At 39.5% G+C, this 27,573-nt stretch overlaps 1 protein-coding gene across 1 annotated transcript in view; it reads right to left on the bottom strand.

Moving 5' to 3' along the window:
* Nucleotides 1-26,834, bottom strand: part of ptn (pleiotrophin) — a 57,317-nt gene extending 30,483 nt beyond the window's left edge. The window contains exon 1 of the mRNA XM_085136942.1: nt 26,686-26,834. The gene's annotated coding sequence lies outside the window, so the exon portion shown is untranslated. The remainder of the gene's footprint in view (nt 1-26,685) is intronic.
* Between the last annotated feature and the right edge of the window lie 739 nt (nt 26,835-27,573).

Here is a 27,573-nt window from a genome sequence, read left to right as displayed (position 1 = left end):
TTTCATTTTCATTGTTGTTATGTGACAGGTTGAGAGGGAGACCCTTCACTCTATTTCCATAAATCAAGTGTGTCTAGCACCAACAACAAACATAATGCTAGATGTATCTATGAGGCAAAAGTGGTCATAGATGGCCTGAGAATGAGAATGGCATCTTGAACCTTAGAAAAATCGGCTCAGTGAGTCTTTGAAATTACCTCCTTAATTACTTACTTTTGATAAAGCAAAATAATCATCAAAACTCTGTTTTATCCCTTTTCCATTTATGGAATATTTGTAGATTTTCTGTATATTGCATTCTAAATATAGGCCTTTTTGTTTTGTGTTGCACAAACAGAGAAAACCAAATAACTGTTATTCTCTAATGGATTCTGAAATAGTAAAATTGGAAACCTTTTTTCAGGAACATTGTTCAAATTACACAACCACAAAACTGCAGACACTTTTGAGAGTTTCTCTGAAATGAACAGATTGCTCAAGGTCATATCCAAACAGCGAAGATATTCATAAATATTACTTCTGCATCTATTCCATTTTATAAGGGTCTCACGATAAGATCTAACACATTTTGATAGTAGGCTGAAAAGAAGGCTACTTTGAGTCAGCAGGTTTTGCTCATTGTAGAACACTCTGAAATAGATGTGCCGTCTTCATACACTGGGCTATTTTTACCCTGTCCTTTAATCTCCATTCCTTTCTGTGAAGCTACAGTAGAAACACCTGTGTGCCTGGCTGCAGGGGACACCTTATCACCCACTACTTGTGCTTTTGCTTTTCTCTCCATTTGGGTAGCTTTTGATTGCTTGAAATAGCTAGTCTTGTTCCCTTCACATGCTGGCTGTCCTGGTGCTGGACCCTTGCAGGCTGATCCCCCTGGCAGCCACTGACGGCACAGAAACAGCTCAATGCTGCTCCATCCCTCAAGCCCCACACAGTAACATCAGCAGTCACCGCCCGCCTCCCTCTCTGTTCTCAAATGCTTTCTCCTGCCTACTCTCCAAAGGCGCCAATTTAGAGGTGTCTGTCTAATTGAGTAGGCAACATTTATCTGTGTGTGTGTGTGTGTGTGTGTGTGTGTGTGTGTGTGTGTGGCTAAAGTGAGTATGTGTGTGTCTATGTTTCTCTTAGGAACCTGCTGAAAGCACCTTGAGTCACTTGTTCATTAAAGTATGCTGGATGAGAAAGCCTTTGCAGAGAGCGTAGGTAGTTTTGTCTGGCTTTTGATAAAGCCATGCTCCCTCCCTTTTTCTTTTTTCCTATCCTCCCTGCCTCCTAAAATGACTTCTCTCTTTCTTTCTCTGCTTCTTATTCTGTGTATTTAGCAGAGAGTTATGCAAAGAAATTGTTTTTTGTCCACTTGAGCAGTGCTTTGCATATCTCTGTGTATTTAATTTGTGCTTGTAAACAGACTGTTGAATTTCTTAATAGCAGTGGAAAGTCGGTGACAGCTTATTAAAGACCCAAGAAATCACTCCTCTTGAAAGTGAGAATGGACTTCATCTGCAGCTGAATAAGGTACATAATGCTGTAGAAGATCTAGTTATCAGTCACACCTCAGCTACGAACACTACACTAAATTTGCACAATGGATGTGGAAGATTTTAATTTAAAAAGTATCTACTGCTTTGGTTAGTACATTTATTTTAACTGCTTCAGTGTATATTGTAAATATCAGGGTCTTTACACTGTGTTTATCTGTATGTAATGGGCACTGCATAGATGCCATTCAATGTATTATATATACAATTCAGTATATTACATATACTGACTTTTGCTACCGATTCAGATCCTTCCATGTACTTCAGAACTCAATGCCATTGTCATGTGGTTGTTTTTTCTTTTAGAAATCACATAAATATGCAACAACTGAGCAGTAAGCAGTTATAAACAAAAGATATAAGCCATGCCTTGCCAGTAAACTGTTGATTTCTTATTTTAAGCTGTCACAAATTAATTCACCTTGAGGTATTTAGTTATATAAATAAAAATCCTGTACACTACAGGAAACAGGAGGCTGTGTTTCAAACACTAGTCACCATTTTCATTTTCTTCCTAATATATATCCCTCCTAAGCTTTCAAGAAGTGATGGCTTCCTGTTACCTCTCAAGTCACCCCCATTCACTTGCCAGTGCCAACCTACACAATAGTTACCCTTCTTATCCATTTAACCCTCTCAGGCTCAAATTAAACTTTTTGTTGCTAATGCACAACCAAGTCCTGCAGTGGTACTTCTGAGTAAAAAAATCTCATAAAATATGTATGTGGGTTAATCAGGTTGTTAGTTTTTAACTGTTGCAAATCGGCAACGCCTGCCTTGAGAGGGTTAAGCCATTGCAGGCTCTGAACGTCTGTAGTTTGTTAACATTCACAAATGATAGGCTACGACTTTCAACTTACATGTTTTAAAAGAAAAGGTTCACTCACAGAATTACTAGAGTCCAACAAACCAAAGATGTTGCACTCAGCATCTTAAGCTACCTGTCATTTTGTTACATTTTGCAAAGAAAATGATAGAATAGGTCTAACAATTTGTCTAAAATGTAACCTAACCTAAACATAAATGAAAATACAGTATATAAGGTTAAAACAGATTCGCTTGAAAGTCAATGCCAAATTTGGTATTTATTCTTGTAATTCCTCTAAGTAGTTAGGAATAGTTCTCCAGGCTTCTTGGGGAAAATTCCAAAAGTCTTCTTTGGTTGTTTGCTGCCTTTTGTTCTAGAACCTGTGTCTTATAGATGGCCGTAGACACTCACTGTATAAAAGCTACTGATTTCCACTGATTTGTGTGATCAGTTCTTGTGCAATTTTATCTCTGTTTCCCTTCTTTAAGAACGGCTTCTTGACAGCCACCCCACTTCTGATGAGGCTTTGGTAACAGTAGAAAGATCATCTGAAGAAACTGTCATTTGATATTTTTCATACATTCAACTAAAGAAACATGAAAACATTGTGTCTTTCCAACAGGCTGCTAATAACAAATTCTTAGCACTCATTCATCCTTTTTAGGTACCCTTTTCATGCTTAAGGGGCTCATAGGCCCAGGTTAAATGGCTTAACAAACAAAATTTCTCTGAAAATGGTCAGGTACAAGGACTGGACTGAAATGAGTAAAAGAGCAGCCAATGTCCAAATTGACACTTTGAAATATCTCCAGAAAGCCTGGAGAATTTTTACTTAAAACACTAGGAAAAACTAGGAAAGTTTGGATTCTTGGAAGCAAAATATAAAGAAATCAAAGACGGCAAAAAGCCCCAAACAAACCCAGACCCAACTGTAAATACAGTCCCGATCAAAAGATTAAGACGACTTGAAAATGGCAAAAAAAAAAAATCATATTTTGCATGGTTGGATCTTAACAAGGTTCCAGGTAAAGCTTAAATATGCAACAAGAAGAAATGGGAGTGAGACAAAACCCATAACCATGAGACGGCATCTGAGACTGAAGCGTTTCAAAAACAAAAAACATCTTCCAAAGCCTCGTCTCCTTGAATGCCACAGAACTGACCATTTGGACTTGGCAATACATCACCAACCATGCAGCATTGAAAGGTGGAAGAAAGTTTTATTCTCTGATGAGAAAAAAATTAACCTTGATGGTCCTGGTGGTTTCCAACGGTACTGGCATGACAAGCAGATCCCACCTGAGATGTTTTCCACGCACTACAGTGGAGGGGGCACCATAATGGTCTGGGGTGCTTTTTCCTTCAGTGGAACAATGGATCTTCAGGAGGTGCAGGGGCATTAAACGGCCGCTGGCTATGTCCAGATGTTGCCGAGACCAACCCTCATCTGTGTGGTAACGACTGGGTTTTTTAACAGGACAACGCTACGGTACACAATGCTCGCAGGACAAGGGCTTTCTTCCAGGAGAATAACATCACTTTTTTGGACTATCCTGCATGTTCCCCTAATCTAAATCCAATTGTGAACCTTTGGGGATGGATGGCAAGGGAAGTATTCAAAAATGGACAACAGTTCCAAACAGTAGATGCCCTTCATGTGGCCATCTTCACCACTTAGAAATGTTCCCACTCACCTCATGGAAACGCTTGCATCAAGCATGCGGCAACGAATCTTTGAAGTGCTCAAGATTAACGGTGGAGCTACTCATTACTGAGTTCATATTTGGAACATTGATTTCTGTTTTGGGGGGGATCACTGGGTTTTTTTGTAGGTGTGGTCCTAAACTTTTGATCAAAAAAATGTTCACTCCCATTTCTTCTTGTTGCATGTTTAAGCTCTACTTGGAACCTTTTCAGATCCAACCATGCAAAATATAATTTTTGGCCATTTTTCAAGTATCTTGGATTTTTGATCGGGACTTTATGTAGCATCTACATTCTATTTTGCAACAGAATATTTTCCAAAATTAAACTGTTGTGTCATTTTTCTACAGCATCACTATGTCAAACCTTAATGTAGCCCAGTTCTGGCATATTTGTCTCATCACTAAAACTACGATATGTTTTCAGAGATACGAAAAAATATAATAAGCAACTGATCTTATTACAGCAATTGCTTTTGTTCAGTGGGAGAATTACATTTTGTTTTCAGAAATGAAGTGACTAATAGCTTGTAGGTGGGACCTGTGAAAAACTCCCTTAAGTTTACACAGGAGTAAAAAAAATAATTTAATTGAAGTCGATGCTGAGCTGCGATCAAAATAAACAGCATTAGTGAAGGTTGCTTATATATTTATATGCAGCAATGCACATAAGAGGTTTTAACGTTCGGAGAAGGAAGCAGAACAGAAATCTGATAATATAGTACGGCAATATGGTATTATGGTATATGGCAGAGACATGGACTTATAAAGTTTTCAATGTGTGTCCTTCAGTGGTTTTTTAAGGGGTTTTTTTTGAGTAAGCTTCAAATATTCAGTTTTCTGTTTTGAAACCCTTACAAGCATATACCTCACTGATGTAAGGGTCCGTTATGTGAATATTTCTCCGTAGTAAAGGGGGAGGATGGGGCAGGCTATCGGGAAGGGCCATTATATTCTTTTGCAACCATGGCATCATATAACTTATATAAAAACCTTGAAAGTTATCTTTGCTGCAGCAGCATGACTGGTGCAATCCATGGAAAAGGTAGCAGTTACCATCACCACTGAAAGCATGCTGTCAGACTGTTTGCATCTAATACTCAAAAACCTGCTTAAACATGGATAGAAAGAAAAACATGATCAGTGCTGCAGAGAAAGTGCACCAAAACAAAGAAAACTGCTTTCTTTTTTTCCTGACCTTGCAAAGTGTGCTGAAATAATGGACTTATTGATGTAATCTGCAAGTGATGATGGGAAAAGTGGTGAATAGCGAAATAAACATCAGAAGGAGAGAGCAGGTTCTTTTTTTATGCTTAGCTATTATGTGCTATCTAGGAACAGAATGTTTTAACCTTGGAATTTTAGTGGGGTAATAAGCAGGTCTGGCCATTTTCAACAGTTAACTACATTCAGTGCACCATAATTTGTAGAACTTTATTTAAAACTTTGACAGTAAATGGCTTTTTTAGGTTTTTTATTCACACTATAGTCTAAAATTTGCTCTAAAACTGATTGCTGAAATGTTCATGTAAGTCTGCACCTAAACAGAAAGCAATAACTTTGAAATCTAATTAAACTTTTCACGGTTGTTTTTTGTACATACACTAGAAAGTTCATGAATACTTTCTTTTACTGCTGATACACCATGATATTTACTTTTTTGCTATGAAGTAATCCCCATAACAAACAAACATACAAAACTGCAGTAAAAACATATATAACTTTAATGTCTTGCCCCAAAATACTAGCTAAGTTTCACAAGCAGGTCAACCTATATGAAAGCACAGCCAATGCAAATATGACATTCTCATCATCAACAAAACACAAAAAATATATTTTAAAAACCCTTTAAGAGAGTTTTTGCTCTCTTAAAGATCTGATTCACATTCACCAAGCTACACTGTCAGCTGGACTGGATAAGGCTATACATACAAACAGTGAACGCAATCCATTTATTCTACAAGGCCTCTGTGGGTAGAACAAATCACCTCAGTGAGCTGACAGAGGTCCTAACCAACAAAGGCATAACCAGTCTGAAACCACGATGGCTGGTTTGTTGTCTGTCCACCTTGCAGAATGAAGTAAAAAAAACTTTTAAACAACAGTAATGGAAAAGTCAAAAGTGAAATATCCAACCTCAGTGTATTCTAAAACAGGCTCATAAGTACTCCAATGTGCAGAAGAACTCTTTGATCACCCACACAGTGGCTAACTTCCATCAGTTTGAATTTGGTCTTTCAACACTGCAAGAAACAATCTCAGGTCTTAAAAGATTTAGAAAGTTTATCATAGCAATACCAAACTCCTTTATTTTGCATAGCCACCATAGAAACTGTTACATATAAAATTCCATTTTCTATGATAAAACGTTCAATTTTATTCCAAAAACTCGTACAGCAACACCAAATCTATTTTATCTAATCCTACTGATCCTAACTAGCACAACCTAATGTGTTTTTTTATATTGCTATTTTATTCGTTACTTATTATAATCCCATCGTACACTTCCATCCCACTGTCTCAAAAATGGCTACAAAAACATTTTAAAAATGCTATTTCTTGACTTTGTGTTGACAGTTAAATTTTTTCCCCATAATTGTTAAATCTGTCCTTTCTATAAAAATAAACATAGACCCCTTCAGACCGTTGGGAATCTCACATATATAATCAGTATATTCAGAGGCCTCTTTGAATACACAGATAATCACGAATCGGAACAGATGTATCATCTCCTTTGAGAACCTCCTGTTGGCTGTGTGATGCCAAGAAGTGACGTGTTTCCCTTGTGCAGTCTGGCTCTTGAGGTAATTTGAATAATAATGACCGTAGGCTGAAAGCTTGGCACATACAGTAGTACTCCGAATTCAGCACATGGTTATGTACTATTTGCCACATGCCAAAGAAGGAGGTATTGCTCATCTCTGGCTCTAACCACGATTCTAGTCTCAGATAACCTACATCTTCCACCTACACACACACCAGCCTTTCCCCTCAGAGGTTTCCCACCCACTTTCCCCAAACCAGCCATCACACTGTGAGGCTGAGAGGGAGCAGGTTTACAGCCGTTGGTGGAGAGATAAAGCCCGCCGTTACCTTTATTTCTACACCGGCTGCTCCTGCACCGCATTATGGTCAAAACAACATGCTCAACGACTAAGAGTTACTGGGATTAACACCAGACTGAGAGCCACAAATAGTAAAACAGTCAATATAGTTGAGTGCTGAAACGTCTTTTCTTGCCATACTTCTGCTGTCAAGCACGGAAGTGCATCTGTAATTGCATTCAATTCTCATCAATGTGTGGAGAGAATTTCTTCAAATTTGGCCAAACACTTACTTTGGCTCAAGGATGAAATTATTTGATTTTTAAGGCCACAAGTCAAGATCACTGTGATCTCATTCATAAGCTATCTGAGGATCACCTTTGATGAATGTCTTCAAATTTGGAATGAATATGTCTTTGGACTCAAGGATGAGCTGATGTTGCATTCAAAGGTAAAAGTCACCATGATTTCGCAAATATTTTTTAGCCATAATTCAAGAAGTCACATGATTATGATTAAAATTGGATACAAACACTCAGTATGGTAACATGCCCAGACTATCTTGGTTTTATAGAGTCAGATGTGACAATATTTAAAGAAAAGCGGACTTAGATATTAGCTAACACTAGCAAGCGTGGTAAGCAAAGTTCATCTGTTGACTATATAGGTGCTCGTTGTAGCTACAGGTAAAATCAGTGATTGCTTTGGTTGCTAGCTGATGGCTAGCTAATTGTTGTCAAAGGAGCTTGCAAAGAAAAGCGTCTGGACTTCTTTAAGTTGCTTGAAGACGTTTCACCTCTCATCCGAGAGGCTTCTTCAGTTCTAAGGTCAAATGGTGGAGAGTCCCAGATATAAACCTGGTGGGAGTGTCCCCCCACAGAGGGACAAAAGGACCCCCTGATGATCCTCTAATCGCCTGAGCCAAGGTGTGGAACTGGGTGTGGGTCCCAATCAGCCAGAGTTTCGGGTGAGTTCATTGTGAAACCTGGCCCCACCTTATCATGCGAATTCCTGAGGTCAGATGGCCCAGGGTGTGAGTGGGCGTTAAGGCGTCTGGGAAGGGATCTCAAAACTGGATTATAGATGGCAGAGAGTTGGTGTCGTAAACCACCGCCTCTGTTCAAAGATGGTTGCTCACAGTGGACATAGATGGCTTCTTTCACTCCTCTTTCAAACCATCTGTCCTCTCTGTCCAAAATGTGAACATTGGCATCCTCGAAAGAGTGTCCTTTATCCTTAAGATGCAGATGGACAGCTGAATCTTGTCCAGTGGAGGTGGCTCTTCTGTGTTGTGCCATGCACTTGTGAAGTGGCTGTTTGGTCTCTCCAATAGCTAGCTAATTGTTGCACTCGCCTACAGTTTGTATAAAAGATGCAAACTTGTCTGAAAACACTCGTCAACTATTCACTGGAGGTTTGTGAAATCCAAGAAAGTGTGACGCAAACCGGAAATGAAGAATGTTCAAAGTCAAAGTCGTGCTTCCAGTCTCCAGCAACCTGACGTTGGCAGGGTGTCACAGATTGGTCTCTTGCCCTGTGTGACTTAAGTAAGGCATGCGAATAAAATTATTTCATAAAACTTACCAAAAAGTCTTCTTGAACACCCAATTAATACAGTTAGTGATGCACCAAGCAATATTATTTGTCAGGTGATTGCAAAAAATAACACACACACACACACACATAAATTAAGCATAATTTTAAGATATAACTAAAAAAAAGTTTTGATGAAGCAAAAAATTGGAAAAGAAATTATAGAATTTTTGGGGGGGGTCTAAGACTGTAAACATGTTTATTTCTGCTGCATTTATTCATTCTTATTTCTTTATTATAGTACTAGTTCAAAACAACAACACTCACCTCACGGTGTAACTTTTTTATGCGACTGTGGTTGTATTATATGCACATTGTATTGTATTTTATATAGGTCCAGTATGAACAGAGTTATATAAACTTCAAAATGACTACCGGAGACGTACAGCCGTCTAATTTCATATGTTCTTTTGCTGATGCTTCTCTTTCACTTAGAACTTATTTCATTTTTATCAAACAAGCCAGAAACCTAAACACTGATTGGATTGTTTTCAAACATCCAGGAAAATTTACCTTAACAGGTGAGAGCTGTTGAGAGCATTAAATCAACGCTTTTCACGAGTTGAAGCGGATGAAGGGGGAAATCAAATTTATTTATATGAAAATGTCACAGATTATTACTTCATAGCTGCACTGCAAACAGTTTTTTTCGTTTCATTTAGTGAGTTTGACACTTAACATTGGTACAAATTTGCATATTCCCAGGAGTAAGGCTGAGTTGGGTAAATATGTTTTGGTGCCATAAAACATGACAGTGTTCACTGTTTTACCTTCTAGTAATTCAGATTACTTTGTTGCTTTTGAGTTAGGATAGGTATTAAATATAAATATGCAGCCTTAATATAATAAATAAGCAATTTAATAGCATTGCAATAGAGATAATAGTATATTAGTATATGTCATGTTCACTGAAAAAAACAAGTTAGCTATTACTGCCAATCTGTAAAATCTTCTATAATGTCATGCTACCAACTGTCCTTGTAACAGAGTACAACAGAGCATCAAGATCAGCTGTTAGAAAGAAAAAAAATGAGTGGCAAGAGCACTGGATATGTACTGTTGTCCGCAGGCAGAACATAACATAACGCGCATTATTTGGTGGCTATGTTTATCCAAAACATATTGCAGCACAGTGCTGGCGAGATTTTGGCAAACAGGCTGATTAAACAAGTTTTTGAATCAGTTTTGTTGAGTGTGCGTCACAGGATGCAGGAGAAGGTTATTGTCATGTACCGGCTGCGTGAAGGCAGGAAAAGGACCCAAAGTGCAGACTCCTCGACAGGCAAAAAGTGTACTTCCAAAACTCAGCTTTATTGCTGGATGGCAAAACGTAACAAAAACCCCAAAAATACAAAATAAACTTACACAGGCAGGCAGACAGAACACACAGCCTAAATGAGGGTAGATCGCAACACGGACACAGAGAAACACAGGGCTTAAATACACAGAGGGAGCAATCAGGGAATAGGTAACAGGAGGGAACCACAGCTGGGGCAAATCAGGCCTAACGAGACAAGGGGAAGCAAAACCAGATACATTAACATCATACATGGACTTTCAAAGTAAAACAGGAAACATAACACAGACTCACAGGTAGGCACTATAACAAAGGGAACAGAGACGTGGGACCAGGGTAGACACATACACTGACTGGACGTGGGGAGACAGCAGACAGGGGAGACAGCAACTATGGAACACAGACAGAAAACCAGAACACTAAAACTCTAACAAAACCCCACCCAGAGAACCTAAACTAAGAATAATCCTAAAACCCATAAAGCAAAGCTAGAATATAATGAAATAACAAAATCAAAGAACCAAAAACACTGGGTCGACAACCCAGGGACCTTAACAGTTATCTTCTGTTGTCGCTAGCTGTGTTATTAGTTGTGGCAAAGTCCAAGACAGAATAATCTGCTTTTACACTATTGATTTAATTTGGCATTTTCTATTTTATTTTCTGGCTGGCATTACTTTTTGTTGTGAGTAAGTTAGGGGTGAAGATGTGAGCAAAACTGTCAAGGGATTCATTATTGCTCTCCTCTTTACTACTCTTGCATTTTTGCAGCTCTCATCTTGCCTCTAGAGGGAAGCTGTGGTGACAATGGTGCAACATTAGCTTGAAAGTCATTTTAAAGTGTGCTGTCACTGAGACTTGCTCAAGATGAAGAAGTTTTGACTGTCTGACATCGATGCGAGACAATAACAGGGAAAGTGTGGGTGGATTGTGTTTATTCACTTTAGCAAAACAAATTGTGGTGGACAGCTCTGACAGCTCTTCCCACCATTTTTAGAATATCTACTGTTGCCTTTACAATCTTAGTGTCACACTTCTGCCACAGACATGAGAGAATATATACAGTCTGTGCTATATATATAAAGCAGGAAGAAGGAACACGAGAAGCTAGAAAAGTACCAAGGGCTCAGAGAAGAGCTCGAGAAGATATGGAGGGTGAAGTTAACAGTGGTCCCAGTGGTAATCGGAGCACTAGGTGCAGGGATTCCCAAGCTAGGTGAGTGGCTCCAGCAGATCCTGGGAACAACATCGGAGAACTCTGTCCAGAAGAGTGGAGTCCTAGGAACAGCTAAGATACTGCGCAGGACCCTCAAGCTCCCAGGCCTCTGGTAGAGGGCCCGAGCTTGAAGGATAGACCACCCGCAGTTGAAATGGTACTCTCATTGAGCCCACATAGTGTGAATCAGCAGCTTTTATGTGTATTCCTTCTGCCTTCTTGAAATAGATATTAAAAGTGCAGGTGAAAGACAAAGATACACAATGGTTTCTTTGTTTCCCTGAAGCCTCGATGATTCCCTTTCTGTGTGGCAATGGAACAAAGCCTGACTGCACATTACAAAAGCCTCACAAAGGCATACTGTTGTAAATTTCCCCCCAGGCTGAGTCTCACCTCTGATCACACAGCAGCAGCGGCCAGGAATAGTTGCAGTCCAACATCTACGAGATGCACGTCACACATCCACAACCAGTCAAACCCCCACAAGTGGTGCATAAAAAATAGCCTATTGATTTTTAAAATAACAGTAATAGTCGGTCTCTACAGCCCTTTACGTCGCAGCATTACTTCAATATCTGTCCAATTTCAGGGATGACTGCAAGCAAGTTTAGGTCTTTTAACCACTAACCTGTATGCTTTAGCAGAAGCCAATCAGTTGTTATTTTCAACCACTTTGTTCCAAGGACAATCTATCAGTGACCCTTTGATTTTTTTGGACCACACGTACCCCATACAATGGAGATTTCACTGTTAATTAGCACACATTCATGCAAACAGTCTGCCTGATCTCATCTCAAGTTTAGAATATTTGCTTGGTTAATATTCAGTAACAGGTTGCCCGCAGGAGATTTTAAGGCACAGCGTTGAATAACGGTGTTCCTCTGCTGCTTTGGTGGGGGATTTGTTTCTCCCTGCAGTGTGTGTTCTTAATGTTTGTTTGTTTGTTAGTTTTAAAAAAAATTTCCTTACTCAAATACCCCTTGTGGCTGGACCGAAGCTGAAAGATGGACAGTTGGAGTTGAGATAAACTTTGACTCAACTTTACTCTCCTCTCCGAGTGTATATGGGATTCAAATGTGTTGAAAAAGTAATGAACAATTGCATTAAACTGTGATTTAAATGTCTAAATGCCTCGCTTACTCTAATGAGTACTTCTGCAACAGAGATAAGATTTCACTACAATCTAATTTCAAAATCTGTCACATTTGGTGCAACAGAAAATGTATTATGTAAGACTTGATCTCATAGAGTTAGAAAAGTATAATTGTTTGCAATGCAGCACACCTGTAAAAAGACCTTGCAAAATTACACTTCCGTCTTAAAGGCTCCAGCATCAATCAGGGGTCACTTCTCTAGGCTATTAAAATTTTTAGCATATTCCCACTGTTATCTTTATCTCTTTCACGCCTCCCTTCAGATCACTAAATCTTTGCAACATTTCTCTCCGAACAGCAGGTGGGCGTTTGAATTAGGATTTTTAGAGCTAAATGATGATCGTAATTTCTGAGTTCTCCGCATGATGAGAAGAACATAACTAATTTCAGATGGTTCATCCACAGAAAATAATCATGCATGTTCAGTAAAGTCTATTTTCCTTCTTAATGCACAGGAGGAAAATAAAAAACTGGAGAGTCTGCTGTGATGGTGATACTGGTCCCTTTTGATTTAACTGTCAGTAGAGGGCTCTCATGATCTATCTATAATGGGTCTGACCTCTCTTGCAGTAACTGTATTTAATGACACCCACTATCAATGCCCTTTCATGGCAATACTGAACAGCGCTTTTCTTCTCCAGCTCACTGTTTTTCTGACTCAAACAATGGTGGGGATGGCCTTATCATTTACCTTAACTCACCATCAGACAGTATGTGCATCTTTGTTTCCTGCTGCTCGGTGTTCCATTGATTTCCTCACTGTGCTTCTGGACTAAATTATATCCACGACTCTGTCTCTTTACTTTGACCTCCATGTGAAGGTGCTTAAAAACCTTTTTTGGGTGTGTACAGTATTTCTCATATTGAGTCGATGACCTCATCAACTACACACTGGCCTCTTCTGGGTAAAATAAGTTATTGCCTGAAGAAAAGCAAGGGAGGGTAGAGATGCTTTTTGAGGGAGATAGGATCACTTTTTTGTAGATGGAAGGTGTCAGCCGTATTAGGGGTTCATTTAAGAATATCCTCCACGTTGATGGGTAGTTTTGGAGCATGCAGCGGCACAGAAACGAGAAAACAGATCTTCTTCGCTGCTCTTTGTGAACCTGTGTGTCTTCTCATCTCCCCATAACACTCTTATGGCAGGCTTTGAATTACCTGCCCTCATCCCTGCCTAAATTGTTCAAATATGTTAGAAGTTGATCAAACAGAAAGGTTTGCAGTGCACAGCCGACAGAGCTTCCCCTGTGGGCTGTTGGGGATCAGACATGAAAACAGGAAAAGAACAAAGGCTTGTCGGGACAGTTAAAAGATGTCTGGACCACAGCAGCCCATCAAAATTTATTCAGTGAAACAAGCATGAAATACCCGCCATCTGCAAGAAGCTCTCAAACATGTCAAACTCCCCTCCGGTCTTTGAGAAAATGTGCTGTCAAAGCAAGGAGATTATTACATATGAAAACTTTACCTAATCTTTGTTTTCTCACTGGCGTAAATAAATAAATACTCCCTGCAAGTCATGTTTATATCAATGAGTACATCACAAACATTTAGTTATAACAATAAACTTAAAATTATCTCTGTATTGTTTGTGTATAATGGACATAAATATCTGAAACAGGGAAAGACTATACAAACATTTTCTCACATTTACATATAGAAACCAGGATTATAAAGACTGTTTTGATTCACACCATCTCTTTCAAAGTAACCAGAAAGTTGGGGACAAGCAGGTGAACATACTTAAGTATTTAGTTTATGTGTGTAAGACTGACAGAAGATATGTCACCCATTGGTTTTTGAAGTCTCAGCAGAAGCATTATAGCAACTACCAACTTAGGACCAAGAAATTACTGCATTTGGACATAAGTGTGAGTTATCAAGCTGCAGCTATACAGAGATAACGATGTCTGCTAATTAATCTTAAATAACAGTAACTTTTATAGTGCCAACCTGTAAACATGTTTATTTCTGCTGGCATTTTAATACAAGCCTTTGGGGATGAACTCGATTTCGTGCAAGCTCAAGTGAACATTCAAGGAACTGTAGTAGTATTTTGATACGTCCATACTGACTTCATTTTTCATCCCTATATGCTGCCACCTGGCATTCAAAAACAACTCCTGATAAGGACTATCTGTTCAGCACCATGCAGTACACAGAACACTTCAACAACAAGTTACTTGACGTAAACAGTCCGTTTATCTTTTCTGAGGCTGAAAACAAAGTGAACTTTTGGTATGCTCACCACTTACTTGGCTTTGAAAACGATCAGTATACAGTGCTTTGCATTTGGCTTGCTGCTACAGTAAGACATTTCTGTGCTAATTTCTAAACTCTTTTAAGAAGGCATTTCATATTACTTTTCTTTCATCTTGTCTTGCTTTTATTGCAAGAATGAATGAGGAAAGTTAAGTGTGGCAGGAGATATAAATGTGATGGAAGAGACTACATAATTCAACAGCAGTTCTGTGCATTCAGTGTCATGTTTTTGTGGTTGCCATATTATAAAACTGTTTCTTTCACCATGAAAAAAAAAAAGATTTTGTAGAAACATGCAGCAAAGAAATAGAGCCGTTTTATCTTGTTCACTCCAGTTTGTAATGATAGTGTCATTCAGTTCCTATGCCGCCAGGCTCCACATGACCTGAAATGAATCACACGTAGAACCCAGTGACAGTCTTATTTCCAGCCATCGATGAAGCAGAGGTAATGTTATTTACTGAGAATGCACGATGGACAAAGATTGGACATCCCTGATCTGTCAAGGACATGACTTTTGGCCAAAGCAAATCCTTCACTTTGATTGCATTGTCTTTTGGGCCATTTGGCACAAAGCGATCAAATTGGTAATGGTGGTGGTGGTGGACGGGGGTGGCTGGCTAATGTGTAGCATTTCTTTGATCAAACATTGTTTCCCAAAGCTACGTTTCTAGGAGAAAAAGGAAATCCATTCTTCAGAGTTTCTGAAGCCTTGTCATTAGTCTGACATAAGCAGAACAGTCTTGGTTTAAATAAAGAAATACATAAATTAAAATAAAATTACTAATGTAAATTTAAACACACACACACTTTAAAACATCTCTGATACCAGATGGATGAAACCCCAGTTTTTCAAATAGGTCCTCAAAAGATCACCAACCCTGATAATCATGTAAATAACGTAAACTTCTATGTGTAAATATAATAAATACAATAAATAGTAATTCAAAGCCAAATAAGTGATGAGCATAACAGTGACACATGAGGCACTACGTTCAGTAACCTGTTGTTCAGATTTTCTGTGAGCTGCATGTTGATGAACAGCTAGCCCTAGTCTTAGAACTAGGACTATTTTTGAATGTCAAGTAGCAGCATAAAGGGATGCAAAATGAAGTTGACACGGACGTATCAAAAATGACACTTCCTTGAATGGTCAGTTGTACTTGCACGCAAAGCGAGTTAGTTCCCAAAGACCCTCATATTAAAATGGCAGCAGAAATAAACATGTTTACAGGTTAAATGCCACCACTTGGGATAGGCATCAAGGGGGGCACGTGCAGCATCACAGATATCCACCGCCTGAGGTTCTCTGACGTTAGCTGGAGAGAATGATAGGAATTCAATACGCAGCATCCACACTGCCTAATATATTCCACAATAAAATCGGTGGGAGCTTGTTTGTGTACCACTCCATTGATGGTTCAGCCAACTGAATGTCACTAAAGTTCATCACAAATTCTTTAACTAAACAGGTTTCTGTGTGACAGAATATTCTTGAAAAGAAAAGCATTCAGTTCAGGTCATTTACTGTCTTAGTGTTGTTTACAACACTATCCAACCCAGTGTTCTAATAGTCCACATATATTAAAGAAAGTTCAAACATCTACTGTATAGTCATAGTAATGACATGGACTTTATGATAATAAGGAATGAAAATGTATACAATTTTTACTCCTTTAAAAAATGCTATCCATTTTCCTGCCAAAGTCATTTAGTCTTTTTGCTCACACATACAATGCAGTGTTTACTAAAGTTCAGCTCACAGATCCATCCTATTCACCATCAACCTGCTTCAGCAGTAAGCTATTTCCTTCCATCAGGAATGCAATGCGCCAGATTTTCTGTGTGCCCACCAGTGTCATTGTCTACATTCATCTGCGCAAAATACTATTTGCTCCAGCTTTATTTACCAAACCATAAATGCAGCAATGCTATATGTGACACAATTTACAAATAAATAAGGGAGCCCATTTTGCTGCATAGACAGATCCAATCATTCCTATTCAAAGTGAAAACACAACTCAGAGCTGCTGTGCAAATACCAGCAACCCTTCTGTGACACAGGCTCTGTTCGGCTGTGGGATGGGTGTAGGGTTAAGAGGTGAGCAGGGGAATCAGAGGAGTTTGCATAGTGGGAGAGAGCGGCTCTTGCCTTCAGCCACAGCCCAGGGCATTAAACATAACCTTTCAACTTGCCACCAAGCATTGCAGCAGTCAAAAAGACATCAAGTCCTTGTGTATGAACGGAGTGTGGTGGGACTACTGCTAGGACTGACACACTCTTTTACTTTAACATCTGCTAAGTAAGCCATTGCAGTTGAGGAGGTTTTACCCTGTCTAAAACGAGTGGCCAAAACTGACAAGCAAATAATTCAATAAGAGGTTGTTGTCTCTGCAGAGCTTATACAGGGAAATAATACATAAATGACAAGTTTCTATAACAAAAATTTTAATATTTGGCAAGTAGTTAGTTTATTTATTTCTATTTTTTGAGAAACACAACATTATCAAATAAATAAATGTAGAAATGGGAAAGGTAAATGAGAATTTCATACACCAGCAAATTTTCATCTAATTCTCTTATCTTTGTATGTAAAAAAAAAAAAAAGTCACCAAAAGTGTAACTTCATACAAAAGTTCATTTTGGTTTGCAATGGCAGATTAAATATCACTGTTTTCAGAGTCATTTTAAGTAATGCACTAATTAAAGAATGCAAATATGGAGTTCGGGGGTTGAGGTGGGAGGTTCATTCACGCTGCAGACACACCCGGTTGAATTCCCGCTAGTGTGGCTGTTAGGTTGTTTGTAGCCAGTGAAGGTTCATGTCCTTGTCATGGCAGTGACTTCCTCCTCTGTTTGGTTGCCTGTAGCATCCCCAAGCCAAGCATGAGCGATAACTGCAGTGTATGGAAAATTGGCCTTTCAAATTAAGGCAGTAGTCTGATTTTCTCCATATTCTCTGATGATTATGTTTAAAGGTCACTCGGGTACATAACTGAACTTTTCAAAGTACAAATGGCAAATGCCAGAGGTTCAGAAATTGACTTGCAAAAAAGGGTGCTGTAATGTAATTCTTAGGGTCACGTTCTCGGGCTCTGCAGTACAACTCTACATGTTTCTTGATTATGCACAAGTGGCCAGCTAGGGTCCAGTGACAACTAAGCTCAATTCTGTGGATTTGTTTAACAATCTTTACTTTAAAAAAATCTCAATCAAGTATGAAGCTCAGTTAGTGGATAAACGTAACAGCCATATCCATTGTTCAAGGCAAATTTAAAATGCAAGTCTAATAACAAAAGAAGTTCACATTCAATATAACATGTACACATATCAGATTTACATTAAACCAAAGCTTTATAGCTTAATATATAAAAAATGAATTAGCATTGAATGAAAGAGCATTAAGCATCTGATATACAACTCCATGTCGCAATTCCAACTTTGACTGTTAAACCACATCGTAACCCTCAAACTGCTTTTTTTGAAGCAAAGTAATAAAGTTAGGTCCTCTCTTTTCAAAAATGTCCTCATTTCATTGGCAATAAACTCATGCTGGTCCTCACTGAGCTAGGTTTACGAGTACACACAAACACAGAGAGAAAGGGGGAGAATTAATCCTAAAGCCAGGTGCTTCTTTATAAACATCTCTGATCTCTAAAGTGCAGGTTTATTTTTATTTATAGTCTGGTTTGCTGTACTTGGCCACCATCAATCTTGCTGCCAAGCACAAGAGAAGAGGTGTTGTGAGTGAGATATACCTTATTCTAAAAAAAAATCACTGTTCATGGTGACTGAACTGGTAACACTGATATACCCTGTAACAGAAATTTGTCACTCCTCTAAAATATATGTTTTTTTAAATAATTTTTTTAATTTTGTAATCGTGATAAATACTACAGTTCTTGATAAGTGAATGATGATTAATGATTCACTGGTAGGTGTACAATTACCAGCAACAACTAGAGTTATGTACCAAAATTATGTACATTCCCTCACACTGCCAAAACAGCTCCGATGTCAGACCTCCAAATGTGTCCAGTGATGTCTGGAACAGGGATATTTGCAGCTGATGATTTAGATTATGCGGGTTGCAGAGCTGGCATTCATGTTGTTCCAGCATCCCATCGATGCTTTCAGAGTATTTGTGGACTGTTGAGAGCTTTTAATTTTTAAATCTTCACATTTACAGTTCCATTGAGGGCTACTGTTGTCTACATTTTATATGTATGCATAAGTCAGGTTGCCTCTCCCCTTTAAAAGTTGTTAAAAGAACATTTGCGCTTTCATTTTTGTTTCTGTAAAGTGAAGAAACAGTGGCCAACTCTTAGTTAATGTATAATGATGATTCACTGCAAAATAGGGATGTTCTCCCTCTCGACTTACTTAAGTTTGTTTGTTAATTGTTTTTACACTGAATAACTCGGGGGATTTCCATGAATATTTTTATACCTATTTAAATGGATTTGTGGCTGACTCAAGTTCTATATGGAATTCCAGTGTGGACACAAATGGGTTAAAAACAAAAATGCCATCTGTTGGGTAATTATATTACCCTGCCATATGGCTCTGAATGTTTTACGTAGGTATTGTATTTTTTTTTTTTGTTTGCAGGTATTTGCAGGAATTCTGTCTTCTGCAAATATCCTCTCAGTGCCCCTGTACATCAAGCACAAGAGGTTTACATGCCCCTTGAGAGTCAGAGCTCCCTTTGGGACCTGTGAAGTCTTTGCTAGATACAGTACTGGGAAAGATAGGTGAAAGGAGTAGACGTCTCAAGATGTCCTTTCCATAAATGCATCAGGCTGTAGAGGCCGCTAAGCTAAATTGCTCCAAGAGGTAAAAAACAGGAATTCAGACTGTGTTTTTGCTTTCTTCTTAGAGGATGCAGCCTTGTACTGTACTGTCATCATCATGTACTGAACAGCATGTGAATTGTTGCTTTACTAGCCCCACTAACATCTCTAAACTCCAGTGGAGAAAGAGGGCAAGGCCACAGCCCCGGCCTAGTGTTTATGGTCAGATGGAATGTGAACTCCGGGTGAGAAGAAAGGGGGGAAGTTATAATGAGGCATCCCCCCTCTGCCGGTTGTTTGTTTGGACAGACCGGCTGTCTCACAGCACAAGCTGTGGATGGAATACTAATGGATATGACTAATGATTCTCTCGCCTCTCTCGATTTCTCCAGATTCCATCCCACTCTACTCTTTCCTCTCACTCCTCCATCTCCCATTGCCTCTTTGTGGAAAGAAACTCCTGAGTAAAGTATTCAAGATGCTTAATTCTGTTCAAATTAACAGCGATGGAAACTAAAATAGAGCAAGTAACAACACCTCCACCCCTACTGATCCTGCTATCTAATCACTTATTGGTAGGTGGACATAAAGCCATCCTCAGTGTTTGTAACCATGGGCCTATCTAATCCCCTCCCCTTCCATCACAGGCATTTAACTTTCCAAATCATACTTTCTCTAGAATGTGGCACCCTGAGGTAAGAATACAAAGACATCCCAGAGCTGCAGAAACTCTCCACTGGGCCTGATTAAAACCTGCTGAGATTTAGCCAAGGATTAGAAACCCCCTTTGGCATGAGAAGACTATATAAACTGTTTAAAATTATTTTTATGTTAAGTATTGACGATTTTGCCCTTCAAGCAGCCAAGTAACCACTATTTGGCCTAATAACAAAATCCACATAAAAAAGAACACATAATTTTATTGAGTCAGTATATATTTTACAAAACTGGCTCCCTTTCATGTGATCACAGCACTGGTAATGTGGTTAGATTTCACGATAAACAATGCAAACCATTCTAATCAGAGAAGAGTCTAACCTCTGTGCATCATTGCCATTAGCAATCCAATTAGCAGTGCGACTGGGATAGAGAAACTAAGTGGCAGACGGTGTTCCACAGTGATGCTCACAATCAATTTAACTTTCCATTCAACATCACTGGTCACATGATGTTGAACAACAAATTCCTGCATCCTGCATAAGAGCAACCTGCTCCCATCCATATCAGATTTTTGTTTTCTTCATTTTATACCCTTTCATAGTTTATGGCTTGCAAGGATCAAATTCTCACTATAGGAGCGATTATAATATCGCTAATAACTCTCTTGGCAAATCTCCTGCTGGCTTCAAAGCAGCTAAAAAATCATTCTAAATAAAATGAGATTTCATTGATTGAGCCTTTACATTATAGCATTTAGGTGGAACTTTGCCAACGTATTGGCTCTATGTTATTTAATAGCCCCCTTAGGGTTTTGTGAGCCATTAAGCAAGGTTCTGGACTGGAGAGAAAGTTACTGATGTGGCTTACTTTTATTTCTGCCTATTATCAACAGAGAAAGATTTGCAGAATAACCAGATTTTAATTATTAAAAAATGACACAGTCTCCAAGGAATTACTACTAAACTGGTGCTATTATCTAGATGTTATAAATGTGCTTTTGCCATTAGCTTTGTGGTAACTACAACTAAAGTATTGCTGTTTATTGTAAAATGTAAACTGTTTCAAGCTTTCCCTTCGTGCTGAGAGACAAGATCATCCTTCAGTTTATTAGAGGAATACAAACACTACCCATTCCCCTGTGCTTCACACTCTAAGGCCTGTACACACAAAAACCTTGAGTGAGGGAGCACCCTCAGGAACTGTATTCCCTACATGACATTTGCTAAACATATAGTACATCTGTTCAAGGTTTCAATCTTGCACACTGCTTGAAATATTTAACCTGTTTGAGTCATTACTTAATTGCTAAAATGAAGATATAGTTTCGTTTCTTACTTTTGCATTGTTTTATGAATTACAGTTGGGTCAAAACACATGTAAGGGCACATGTATGTAAATTGTCAGGAGCCGCCTTATAGTGCCTCAAGGGGCTTGTCTGAGTAAGGCAAGAAAAACCCAAAAAAGATAGAGAACCCGCGTAAACACTCTGGTGTGTGTGTGTTTGTGTGGCGCCGAGAAGTAGCTGTCTCCCACGTCTCACGGTTTGACTGAGACAAAAAAGGAGATCCGAGAGGTCAGTCAAAAAAGAAGTTGAGACTGCAGCAAATGAGTTTCGCTCCATGCGGGAAGCTTGGCTTGTGTAGCCACAATGTGTGGTGCTGCAGGCCATCGTGGAAGGAGACAGCGTGGTGGTGGGGAGTTGGAGTGAGACCTAACCTTAGCTGTGCTTTTCTTTAAGACCTGTCACCGTTGCAGTTGGATTAGGCTGACTTTGGCCCTTAAGTGAACGTTCAGAGCAAGGCAGCACAGCTAGCTGCCTCGCTGGAAGCTAACATGTCTCTTGGAGGGCTTTAGCGACCTCACGTAATGTTGCCCATTGCTGGTCTGAGTTTGAGCCCATTGTACGGACTCGACGCCGAGAACAAAGTGAGTCAGCGGTGAACGGGTTACCCAGATGACATCCTGGTTGTTCATCCGCCTTCGTTCAGCTGTATGTGAAAGCGCTGCCTTCTCATAGCCCAGTATTTTTCCCGCGCACTTTCGCCTAGACACAAAGGCATGGTTTCTATTTTCTTTGCTTTTGTGAACCCAAGACTTGATTCCTCACTCCAGCTCCTGTACCTCTGGTCAGCTTAACGGAATGGGACCCCGCAGTTATCTCCTTTTCACTACAGTTACACCTTCAAAGAAGAGACTGTATATGGTTTCATATTCAAAGGCCATTTTGGGGGGTCTGACTAGTAGAAACTGGGACTATTTCCTTGTAAACATTGTAAATTGTGTTATGTTTGTGATACAGTGTTAATAATTCATGTAATCTGGAGACCCTTGGCCTTTAAAAGAGGGTTTCATACAGTTCTATCCTCATTTTTTAGCGCTCTGAGAAGAGTTTCTTCCTTTTATTTTTATTATTTTGTTTGTGTTGTGTGTTTTGTTTGTATTTTTGGACCCTTTCAGTGGCTAATGCAAACCAGGGGTTTTAAAACAGCGGTGAAGTGGCTGTTTCATGTTTATGTTGAACCCAAGTTGCTTTGGAGTTGGGGCACTCTAACAATCTGGTTGGGCACAGAAAATCAGAGGGAAATGATGCTAGGCTATGTTATTGTCTGACAGTACAGTGCACTCCTGGTAGTCGTCGTTTCTCGAGCTTGAATTCTGGAGCCCCTTGTCTTTACCTGCAGCAGCCACACACATAAAAACATTCTTACAGTTGTAAATACCAGATTTGGGGTTTATTCCCTAACAGGGTGTGAATTGGTGTGAAGACTGTGAATTTGCATTTTCTCCCAGAGCTTTGGTTTTCCCGCCAACCAAACATAACTAAGAGTGCTATTTGGCTTAGGACTTCACAAGATTGTGACAAGGCTGAGTTACACAATTTGTTGTCAGGCAGTCAGGGAAGTGAAAAAACACCTTCCAAAGCACTTCAAATTACATTCGTATTGTGTGTTATGACAGTGCATGCCATAATTTGCTATGAGGATAAATACATGGCTCACAAGGTAAAAACAATACCAGCAATGCTAGCACAGCTGCACAAATGCATCCAATTAAGTCTTACATCACAGCTGCATGTTTACTTCCTCAGCAAGTACAGAAATTCACACCCAGCCATATGACCTTTGCCCTATTTTCCTTCAGTCATTGACTGAGGGGCCTGGGGAGAGATTGTCTGTATTTGTGCATGTGTGTAAGTGTGCGTGGGTGGCTCTGTGACTGAATGGAACACTAATGAGCCAACTGATTATAGTGGAAAGCCTCAGGTCTTCATTAGCTCTCAGAGGATCAAATACTAGATCAAACCAACAGCATGCCAGAGAGAGAGGCTGGCCACAAAAGTTCACTGAAAAACTTCAAAATCTGTACAAATAGCAAGATGGAAAGTTTTACCTTTTTAAATCAGATGATAAAACTTTCTTCTGATCAAAAAGAAACTGAGAAATTCAAAATATGTCTCTATACTATGGATAAACACAAACACTGGCTTGTGTAATTGAAAAGCATTCATAGCGCTTTCAGTGAGCTTCCTTAGACAACAGGGACCAACCCCCCTACAAACCTAGAGGTTTTGTAGACAGCTTTGATTGTCTCACCCTTCCCTATATTGAAAGAGGTGCTGGCTTGACATCTCTGTGAGAACATCAGCATTTCCACTCTTGATTATTAACCCAACAGACCAAAAAGCTGGGCTCTTTGCAGTAACTTTGTATTGCCACAACTGCAGAAAAAAAAGCTATAACAACCAACAAACTCACAAATGTGATAGCGAGAGCTCTCTACTCAGTGTCACTTTGACCCAGCATTTTCAGTTTCATGTTTTTCGTATTCTTCTGTATTATGATTTGTGTCTGATACTTTAGTTATCCTGTTTTGATTATTATAAATCTACGTTTCAGTTTATTCTGGTTTAGGGTTTAGTACTTAGGTTTTGTTCTTATGCCCTCATGTTTAGTTTAGGTTTAGTTCTGTGCTTAGTCTTCTCTGCCCGTGTGTTCCCTCTGTGTAAAGTCTGTGTTTCTTAGTCTGTGTCTTTGTGAATTGTTTCCTGTTTTATTTTGGAGGGTTGTGTCCTATGTCAGTGTTTCTAGCTTCGCTCCCCCTGTCTCGTTAGGTCTCATTCCTCCCAGCTGTGTTCCCCTTCTGTCTCTAATTCCTTGATGACTTCTTCAGTGTATTTAAGCCCCGTGTTTCTTTGTGTCAGTGTTGTGTTGTACCCTCAGATTGTGCCTGTTTGTGTCTGTTCTCAGCGTTCATTGTTCAGTTAATGTTTTGTTCATCACCAGCAATAAAGCTGTGGTTTTCAGTTACAATTCAGTCTCCACAAGTCCTGCATTTGGATCCTCACCTCCGCCTGCCCGCACACAGAGCCCCAACACTCAGTTTATCAAATATTTAAATGTTTAAATGCACTAAATTGCAACTATCAAGGATTAAAGAATGAGTGGGCAGCAACAAGATTGATAGTGAGCCAACCAATACTTTTGCCTGAGAACCCAAAGTACAGGATGAAATAAAAATTAATCTTGAGGCTAAGTTGATAATATCTCATCCCTGCTACAGGGGTAGGGAGAATTTAACAGAGTAATGGGTTGCTTTGCATCAACTGTAGGGTCCAGTGGTTCTAGAGTGCTACCCATATAAGGCAGTGTGAATCAAATATGCCTCAGTTCTGCTGCTTTTATTTATTTTGTTGCCACTTGTAATAACCATAACCATTCCAACCACCTTTGGAAATATTTAATAGTTCATGTTTAACTTTTTAAAACACAAAGGATTTTTTTAGCCAGATTTATTTACTTCCAAGAGGTGGGCACCAGAATAATCATTTAAGGGTCACATGATTGCTTTTTCCAGCTCTGCTTTACTGCAGATTTTACTTCTAGCCTATTGTCTTTAGAGATTGATGGTTAGGACAGTTCCTTGACAGGCCTCTCTACTGGCATCCTTCCTTTCCTCTTTTCTTCTAGTCCCTTTCTTTATCGTTTCCTCCCTTTCTCCGTAGGGCCCCTGGACCCCATCAAGTCTCATTCTGTACATCCCACATGTTAGGGGTCAGTGCATACCCCACAAAAATAAACCAGCCACTCAATGTGAGGATCTTTGTGTATGTCCTTACCCCCCTAGCCTCTTTCTCCATCTCTCTCTCACTCATTTACTTGCGCCCTATAGACGAGAACTGGCTCCATTCACAGTGTTCCCTCCCCCCTGGAGCGAACTTCTCGGGCCCTAACAGAGTAATTCTATGCCTTATTGCTCCAGCTCCTTCACGGAAAACTTTCTCGCCAAAGCATTTGTAAGGATACTGAAAGAAATGAACTGGCTTTGTGCTTAAACACATTGACATATAGGTGACATCATGTGGTGAAGTCTGGGGGTCAAACATTTAAAAAAGAAAAAAGGGCAGAATGTGTGAAATGTCTCTTAAAGGCCTCCAAGTGGCCATCTTGGAGGAAAAATGCCAGGAGTCTTTTAGAAATGAAGCAGTTTTATGAGTTTGCCCCTGCTGGCTATCATCCAGCTTAATCCACATTGTGTTCTGACTTCCTACAGACCAAAGCAGGTTTCTCAAGCTCATCTCCACTTCATGTTTAATCTCCCCCTGCTCTTTCATTAGGACCACACCATGTGTTGATTCTGAAGAAATGAAGCGGACACCTCATTTCGAGCAAGAATGAGCCAGAGAAAGCTTTTGTCCACAGTAGGAATGCCCATAAGACAGAGAGGAACACTGTTTGGTCTGACTCGGGTTGCTTTACCGGAGCTGAAGAAAGCCATGGCAACGCAAGCAGAAGGTCTGCTGGATCACTTAGTGCTGATACAATACAGCAGCTCTGGGTTTGTCATTCCAGTCAGGCCTGACCCAAATTACGACATCCTGGGAAAAAGTAGCCCACTTCAATCAGTGCCCACGCACAGGCAGACTTAATTTGGGCCAACACATATTTGGCTGATAGCAGTAATAAACAAAACATATGGATGTTTGAAGTCTAATCACTGAGAAAGAGGGCCTGTTAATGATTTAACAGCAAAGTCCGTAGCCTATGGCGGTTGGATTACTGGGTCTTTCCAATTGTTTACACAGTATGTCTACAAGCCACTTTTCCATCTGCTGTTATAATTCTCAGCATTTTAAGCTTAATAGTCTTTTATATTTTCATATGTTTATTATCTCCTATCAACAGCCTCAAGACAAAATCTGCTTAAAAAGAACAACAAAGAATCAATTAGGACCATGTCTACAGAAGTTTTTTTTTTTTTTTTTTTTTTATTGTTTGTTTGTTTTTTGTTTTTTTACCAAAAGGCGAAATATCAGAAAAATGCACAATTGCAAAACAGTGTTGTGCTTGGAGCAGAAACTTTTGCTGAGTTAATTTTTTCAACTTTACAAAAACTTTACTTATTCCAAGTTTTAAAGCCACATGAAAACAAGCTGGATGGATACTAGCAGTTCTTGAATCCATATAAATCCCATCCCAAACATACAGAGTGAGCAGACAGACCAAAAATCATCCAAATTTTAACGTCAAGTTACTGCTCTGTTAATCAGCTCAACATTACATCACCCCCCAAAAGCTACACATCAATAAGTGTAGACCCCGAAAAGGAATCCACTTACTTTGTTTTGGAGGTCTGGTAGTTGTATTTCAGAGCTTAAAGCAATAGTTTCTCCAGGCTCTTTTCATCTGCACCTCTGCCCTGCTGCCCTGCCTCTCCAATACTATTTGTCTTTGTGGGCTGAGCATTCGATAGCAGTGTAGACTTTTTTCTTTTTTTGTGTGTCTGTTACATGGGGTGAGGGGAGGGTGATGGGTTGGGTGTTGAATGCTGGAATTCCTGACTCGTGATCAGGAGCTCATTACCCCCCAAGGTCACTCCAGGGACGCTACGGCCTGGCACTTATGGAGACACCAGAGAGAAGATGTAAGATGGTGGATGAGTGTGTGGGAGAAAGAGATAGGGGGAGAGAGCAGTTAAGAGCCAAAGTGTTTGGGAGATCTATGGGGACCAGGAGAAAAAGCTGTGAGGGAAAAGAGACGGACAGATATATATAAGCAAGAGAAATGAGACGCTGATACAAATGCCAACAGAGAGGCAGATATTCAGGAGGAGCGAGCTAACGCTACAATAAAATAGGTCTGCGTGTGACTCTGTTGAGCCCACAGAGTGAGCAAGCTGAGAACAGCACTCCCATCAAACCACACAGTTACATAAAATATCGTGTTCATCTATGGAAAAGTCAGTCATAAGCAATCAATAGAATATTGGCAAACACCAGCAGGGCTCTGGGTTTGTTTCTGAGTGCTTTATATAGGCCAGTGTTTCCAAATAAACAAAAAAAACCCTTTTGTTTCAGGTAAATAACATATTTTCTGAAACAATAGTACCTTTAATCACTTGACTGTTGTTTATGTGGAATTTTCCAGTGTGTTCATTTTATTTTATTTTATTTTACTTATGCTAGGATTGTGGTTGCCTGACTTTTAAATGATAATTGCTAAGTCTA

This window comes from Neolamprologus multifasciatus, chromosome 17 (assembly GCF_963576455.1).
Source record: "Neolamprologus multifasciatus chromosome 17, fNeoMul1.2, whole genome shotgun sequence".
Taxonomy (NCBI): domain Eukaryota; kingdom Metazoa; phylum Chordata; class Actinopteri; order Cichliformes; family Cichlidae; genus Neolamprologus; species Neolamprologus multifasciatus.
Note: the sequence above shows the minus strand (reverse complement) of the source record. Positions and strands in the feature narration are given on the sequence as shown.